Here is a 7,088-nt window from a genome sequence, read left to right as displayed (position 1 = left end):
ATATATATATATATATATTTTAAGAGAGAGGTACCACGCTACTCGTTTCGTTTATTACATATAGAAATAAACTTAGCTTGAAATGTGAATCAACTGAAAATGTGAATCAACTGGGATTCGAACTTGCGACCTCGGGTACCAACCACCAAGCCTTTTGTCACTTGCTCTAGGGACGGTCGGTACACATTTATATTTTAAATTCAAAATACCGTTGACTAGCTCAAACCAAACAAATTAAAAAGTTAGACAGCGAAATCAAAATTTTGACGTGTTAAAAGTTTAAGTCAACTCTATATTTATCCGAATTGTTATTTATATCTGATCTAAAACTATTAGTATAGTTGGTTAAATACTTGATAGTTGGTACCCAAGATGCTGAATATTCGAAGTTTAATTGCTTTATATTTTTAGACGAATTAGTGTCTGAAAAATGAACGTAGCGAATCAGACACTATCTTCATCTCAAAAAACATAAAATTATTAAATGTTATAAAAGTAATGGCGATTCTTTTTTAAGATAAAAGTCACAAAACAATGTGGGAAAGTTATAATTGTGTTGGGGTCGGCATCTTGATTACTAGGATTGATTTGCTAATTAAGCTTGTTGTAGAAAATGGGGATGGAATTAAAGAAACATTTTTATATATTGAATGATTCATTTACAATAACAACATGATGTCATCATACTTCCAAACTATAGCAAATTTCATATGATTAAGGGCTCTATAGAAAATAATTAGAAAAGTTTTTGTCCAAATTTAAATTTATATTGTTATCAATCCCCAAGTAAAGATAAAGATTTCAATGCATATTCTTTATATTCTCTTTGCAACAACTAACAAGTTATATTGGGACTCTCTCTCTCTCTCTCAAAAAAAAAAAAAAGAGTTATATTGGAAGGAAATAATGGAAAAGCTTAGTTGAAGATAAGGTTGAGATGTACTTCGAGTTCGTAATAATTGAAAGCATTGTAGGTTGGATGTAATTATAAATACAATATAATTGAAAATGAATATAGTCAACAATGCATTAGTGTAAATTAAACAAAGTGGTGTATTTATAAATAATTTATTTCGTGGATTTGATTGCATTAGTTGAAACTGTATTTATATAATATTCTCTTTTTATATCGGATGGTGAAATTATTCTTAATGTAGAAGAGAATTTATTACTTTTGTTTAAAATGTGATTAGATAGGTAAGCATATATCGCTTGTTTAAAGTAACTTTTTTTTTTGTAGCAATTGAAATTGCGACTAATTTGGACGTAATTCCAACTGTTGCATAAGTCTCATTGTCCAGTTTCAATTATAGCAACTGAATTCAAATTGTCGAACTAAGCACTATTTTGAATCTTAATGCATTAAATCTGTAGTACAGTTGCAATTATATGCAATCAAAACAATCAATATATACAATTTTGGGGGGCAAACCGATAACGACCTAATTAAAAAGAAATGATAAGATTCCCATCAAAATATTATCTTTATATATCAATTATTATATGGAGGAACAGTATACAATATTAAGTACTATTGAAATATATGTCTTTATATCTATCAACAAATCGACATTTTATGAGAGCAATATTAATTTTTAATTGGGCTACAAAAGTTTAGTTACTAAAATGCTACCATTCTAGTGCAAGTGGAAAAAGAACTTAATGGTTAGAATAAGATTTCAAATTTAAAATCTAATTGTTTTATATTTTTAACTAAATTTATTTTTTGAAAATATACCAAGTTACAGTATGCTTGCATTAATTTATATATTTATATTTTTTTTGAGAAAAAGCTACCACTGATATATGGACGCATAAAATTGAAAAGTTTTGGTTGGTCTACTGCACTGGGCGTAGGAAATAAATTAATCTCAGCATTGGGTCTACGAATTGTACGGCAAAATCCTGCCACGGGCTCACAGCCTGTAAATGATCAGAAAATAAAATCAATGATTGGACTCCACGCAAACGCCTGAGATTTTTTTTCAAAAAAATTTTATTTTGTGTACTTATTGACTGCAGGCTACCTAACCATATTCCATTCGAAACCAGGCCCACAGTGAGAACACGAGGGATCTGAGACCGCCTCATATTCGCTTATTCATTAAAATGGACTCAAATACAGAGTGATTCGTTAAAATATCGAGTTAAAAGGTTCTGCTCGTATTCGATTTATTTATAACAAGCTGACTCATGAACAGCAAATTAGATTATGAAAAACGATTAAAAATTAAAATTTATGAAATATAGATCTTTTTGAATTTGAATCGGCTTAAGAATCAAATAGTGTAAATTTATAATACTTATATTTGAGCTGAACATGAGAAAGTTGATCCTAACTTATGTTCGGGGCATTAAGATTTCGAGCTGAAAACTTCAGCTCATGTTCGGCTCGTTGATTAAACAAGAGCGATCGATCTCAATTTCATTTTGAGTTGAACACGAGCTGACTTACAAGTAGCGAGCTGAATTATCAGTCCTACTCCAAACTAATCGCCTGATAGCATCCCAGAAGGTGTGAGGGTCAAATTTTATAAATATGTATGTACTCAATCTGAATGCCTGCCATCCGAGAAAACCCTGCCAACCTTTTGCCTAAAGCATTAAGCTTTGCTGCTATGCATACCCCAATTTTATTATCCTAATAAATGTTCCAATTGCAAAATTTAGTCAATACTTATAGGGAAAACTTCAAAAACCCCCCCTGTGGTTTCGTGCATTCTCACTTTGCTACCCTGTGGTTTAAAACGTATCAATTTACCCCCCTGTGGTTTCATTTTTATCTTTTCGGAAGCTTTTTCGTTAATATTTCGTTAAATTATATACAAAAAACTTCAGATAACTATCTATATTTATCGAATAGTCACTTTAGTATCCTTTAATTTTAACTTTGTCACTGATTTTTAAAAAAAATAATAATAAAATTGATAACAAAAAGATAAAAACGAAACCACAGGGGGGCAAATTGATACGTTTTAAACCACAGGGTAGCAAAGTGAGAATGCACGAAACCACAGGGGGGGTTTTTGAAGTTTTTCCATACTTATATAATAATTAGTTTTTATATATTATATTATTGATAAGTATAAGAGTTTTTTTTATTGATTTATATGCATAGGTGAGTAATACATGAATTTGTTAATAAATTAATAATTCATGAACAACTAGGCTAGGCAGTTAAGTTTATTTTATCCTTAATAAAAATTTTAATTTTAATTTTTTTTGGTTACTTTAAATTTCCCACGAAATTCAACAAAGCACCCATATGCTTGGTCCCATTTTCTCAAAAAATTTTACACTAAATTCAAAGTATTTATTAGAATACATTGATTGAGGTAAGAGTACGAGGCTCAAATTAGGTCTAGAAATAAATTCCTCCTTGATAAAGAGGAAAAATAAAGAATGAAAGCGAGGACCGCCGAAATTCTTGAATAATCACTCAGGGAGTGTTTGGTTTTTCGTAAAAAACATAAATAATTATCTTGTAATAAAATTATAAAAATATTTCTTTTATAAATATTATTTTAAATAAAAATTTTAAAAAATTAAAAAAATATTTTTTTATAAAATTTTAAAAAATTTTAAAAAATATTTTGCATAGGAACTAAATAGATGAAAAACATATTTTAACTCAACATATTATCTTTATAATATTTTTTGAAAAATCAACTATCAGACGGTGAATTTAGAAGTAAACATTTTTTTTTTCCAAACAGAGTAATAATTCATCGATTTAGATCGGCAGTACCGAAAGAAAATTTTAATAGAACAGCCTCCACATTATTTAATAAATAATTTACGAAAAAAGAGTAATTATAAAACTAAAAGATTCATTTTTTTTAAAAAATTTAAACCTAAGTTGAAAAACTTAGGAGCCAATTTTACAATTAATACAATAATAAAAATCACTACCTAAAAAATTACTCACTACCTACCATGAAATTATTTAATAAAAACAACCGTGAGGCTGACATTGTGGGGCCCACGACAACTCCCTTTCCCGGCATTTTCTCTCCCTCTTTCTCACGCCTCGTTTCCTTTTCTTTTATTAATTATTCCACACGTAGGACTATATTAAACGATGACGTCATCGTGACCATTTAATGCTCACCCCGAAATTTAAAGCTTGTCACGCTTCTCGAGGAGAAGCTTAATAAGTAACCGAAATTTGAAGCCTTATAATAATTATTATATAACGTATGCGTCGCTGCAGGTGTATAATGTGGTTCGGAGATTGTCACGTTGAATGCGTTCCGTCGAAAGTGAAAAATATTAAAGTAATTTTTGATTATAAATATTTGTTTTTTTTATTTGACTGAGAGTAGCTTTATTTTTTGATTGAAATTAATTTTTTTTAACTATTGTAATTAAAGTAAAAGAAAATAAAATAAACAACAGAAGAAAAATAAATTTTATCTAAAATTTAGATTATTCGTAAATCTATTTCAGTTTAAACTTCACCTTCTTCTCGAATGCCGGTTCGTGTTCGATCTTGTTTAATAATACGAGCTAGCTCGTTATAATATCAAACTGAAAAATTCTGTTCGTGTTCTTCTTATTTATTAACGAGCTGAATACGAACTGACTCGCAAATAACAACTTAAATTGTTAGCCATACCATTTGGTGAATATTTTGAAGAAAATTAAAAATTAGAATTTTAATTTAATAATTAAAATTTATAAAATATAGATTCCTTTATATTTTTGTTATCCTAAAACCCAAATAGAAATTTGTGATATATATATATATATATATATATATATATATATATATATATATATATATATATATATATATATATATATATAGAGTCCGGCTACTATACTATCGATAGTAGCAAGCCCTTGATACTATTGAGTTTCTACCGTTAGATCTGCTCTTTGATAATTTCCACCCGTTAGATTATACTATTAAATCAACTACCCACTAAATCCTAGGGAACCATTATCAATTTAACCGGGGACCACTATCATACTAAACGTACATCCTTTCATCTAACGGCCGAAAACTCAATAATACCAAGGACTGGGTACTATTGATAGTATAGTAGCATAATTTTATATATATATATATATGTGTGTGTGTGTGTGTGTGTATTCTAGCTATACTGAGCCGAACACAAGCGAGTTGACCGTAGTTCATATTTACTCGTTAAGATTTTGAGTTGAAAAACTCAACTCGTGTTGGGTTCATTTATTAAGTGAGCAATTGATCTCGAACTTATTTTAAGTTGAACACGAGCTGACTTTAGAACACATTCAACGTGACAAGATGCCTAAAGGAAAAAAAAAAAAATTTAGAGAACTCGTGTTGTTAAATTAATTTGTGAAAAATAATAAGGAAGCGAAAAAAACTCGTGTTCCATTCAACATTGTTGTTGTTGTTGTTAAATTAATTTGTGGCATATACAATGCAACGAGATGCCGAAAGAAATATTAAATTCAAAAATTTAAAGAAGCGAGAAAATTTGCTGCAAAGTTCAACGTCTCCATGAATTTCCAATATATAGTACAAAATCAAGGTCTTAATTTATATTGCTTTTAGTTGTACCTGCAAACAATGCTATAATGTTTTTTCCGTATCAATATTTTTAAGAAAGTGCTCACCAAAATTGTTAAATTAAAGCGGAATTATTAATGTTTGGTCTAAACAGCTTAAGCTTGAGTTCAAAACATTTTGAGAGTATTATCAAATTCAAACTGCAAATTTTTTACTCTAATATTATATTAAATTAAAGATAAAATAATTATAACAGGTTTAAATGATTTGAATATCAAGTTTAACAAGCCAAGTATGGAGCCAAGCCACGTGGCAATTACTCACTTAAAAGTGACCGTTACTATTCAAAGCCCAAACTCTGACCTCTAGTTACGTAATTAACTATTAACTAATTATTATTACAATTAAGTTCGGAAAAACCGGGAAGAGATATTAACTCACAGGCTCACAGCTTCCGTGAAATTACAATTATGCCCTCCATTCTCGGGTTCATCTAGAGATGTCAACGGGTCGGATTCGAGGCGGATTTTTAAAAACCCGAACCCGAACCCAACTCCAAACCCGAACCCGAACCCGAACCCGAACCCGAACCTGAACCTGACGGATTTTAAAAATTCATATCCAAATCCGAACCCGACTAAATTCGAAACCCGAATCCGAACCAGAACCCGAAATTTTGAAGCCGAAACAATTATTTCTTTTTTCAATATTTCAAAATATATTATATTAAATCTAAAATTTTAAAATACAAATTCAAATATAATATCAAATTTTTCTATATATATATTATATATAATACAAAATAAATTCGGGTTCGAGTCGGGTTCAGGTTCGGGTTTGGGTCGGGTACAATCAAAATCCATATTCGAATTCATATCCGTCGGGTTTCTATTTTTGATATCCATATCCACCGGATATATCTATTTCATTCGGGTTCGAATTCAGATAAAATTTCCGGTATCCGTACCCATTGACATCTCTAGGTTCATCTCCCGTCACAGCCGCGGCCATTTTACACGCCCCGATGGAAATTCAAAATTAGCGACTAAAATACTCCACCCAACCCACTCAATGTACTAATTCATTTACTTATATTATTACTAAATTAAATTTAAATAATAAATATTATTAAATAATTATTAATGAAGGAAAATAAAGTTAGGCCGTGGTACATGGATACCGTGCTCATGTGTACAAACTCCCAGGAGAAGGCAAAAGAAAAAAAAGACCCAGCTATAAATGTGACTACTACTACTACTACGAGTACTACTACTAGTTGGTAAAGTCCAGTTGCGTTTGAGAACATGGGTTTGGGTAGGTTTTGGTGAGTTATTTGGTCGAGTGGTGGGATAGAAGAGAGAGGAAAATAGAAAGAAAAAGTAACCCAGGAGAGAGAGAGAGAGAGAGAGAGAGAGAGTGGGGATAGATCTCTCCGCTCTTTCGTTCCCACACGCTCACATAGCGAAAAAGAGGAATCATTAGCTTTCCTCTTTATTTCCTCTATCATATCATATCATATCACTTCCCCTTCGCTTTCTAGAGAGAGAGAGAGAGAGAGAGAGAGAGGGGGGGGGGGGGGGGGGGGGGG

The 7,088-nt window shown here is 30.7% G+C and overlaps 1 protein-coding gene across 1 annotated transcript in view; it reads left to right on the top strand.

Moving 5' to 3' along the window:
- LOC109714652 (probable serine/threonine-protein kinase At4g35230) overlaps positions 1-7,088 on the top strand; it is a 26,281-nt gene that overhangs the window by 13,042 nt on the left and 6,151 nt on the right. The gene's annotated exons all lie outside the window — the stretch shown is intronic.

This window comes from Ananas comosus, linkage group 8 (genome assembly GCF_001540865.1).
Source record: "Ananas comosus cultivar F153 linkage group 8, ASM154086v1, whole genome shotgun sequence".
Classification (NCBI taxonomy): domain Eukaryota; kingdom Viridiplantae; phylum Streptophyta; class Magnoliopsida; order Poales; family Bromeliaceae; genus Ananas; species Ananas comosus.
Note: the sequence above shows the minus strand (reverse complement) of the source record. Positions and strands in the feature narration are given on the sequence as shown.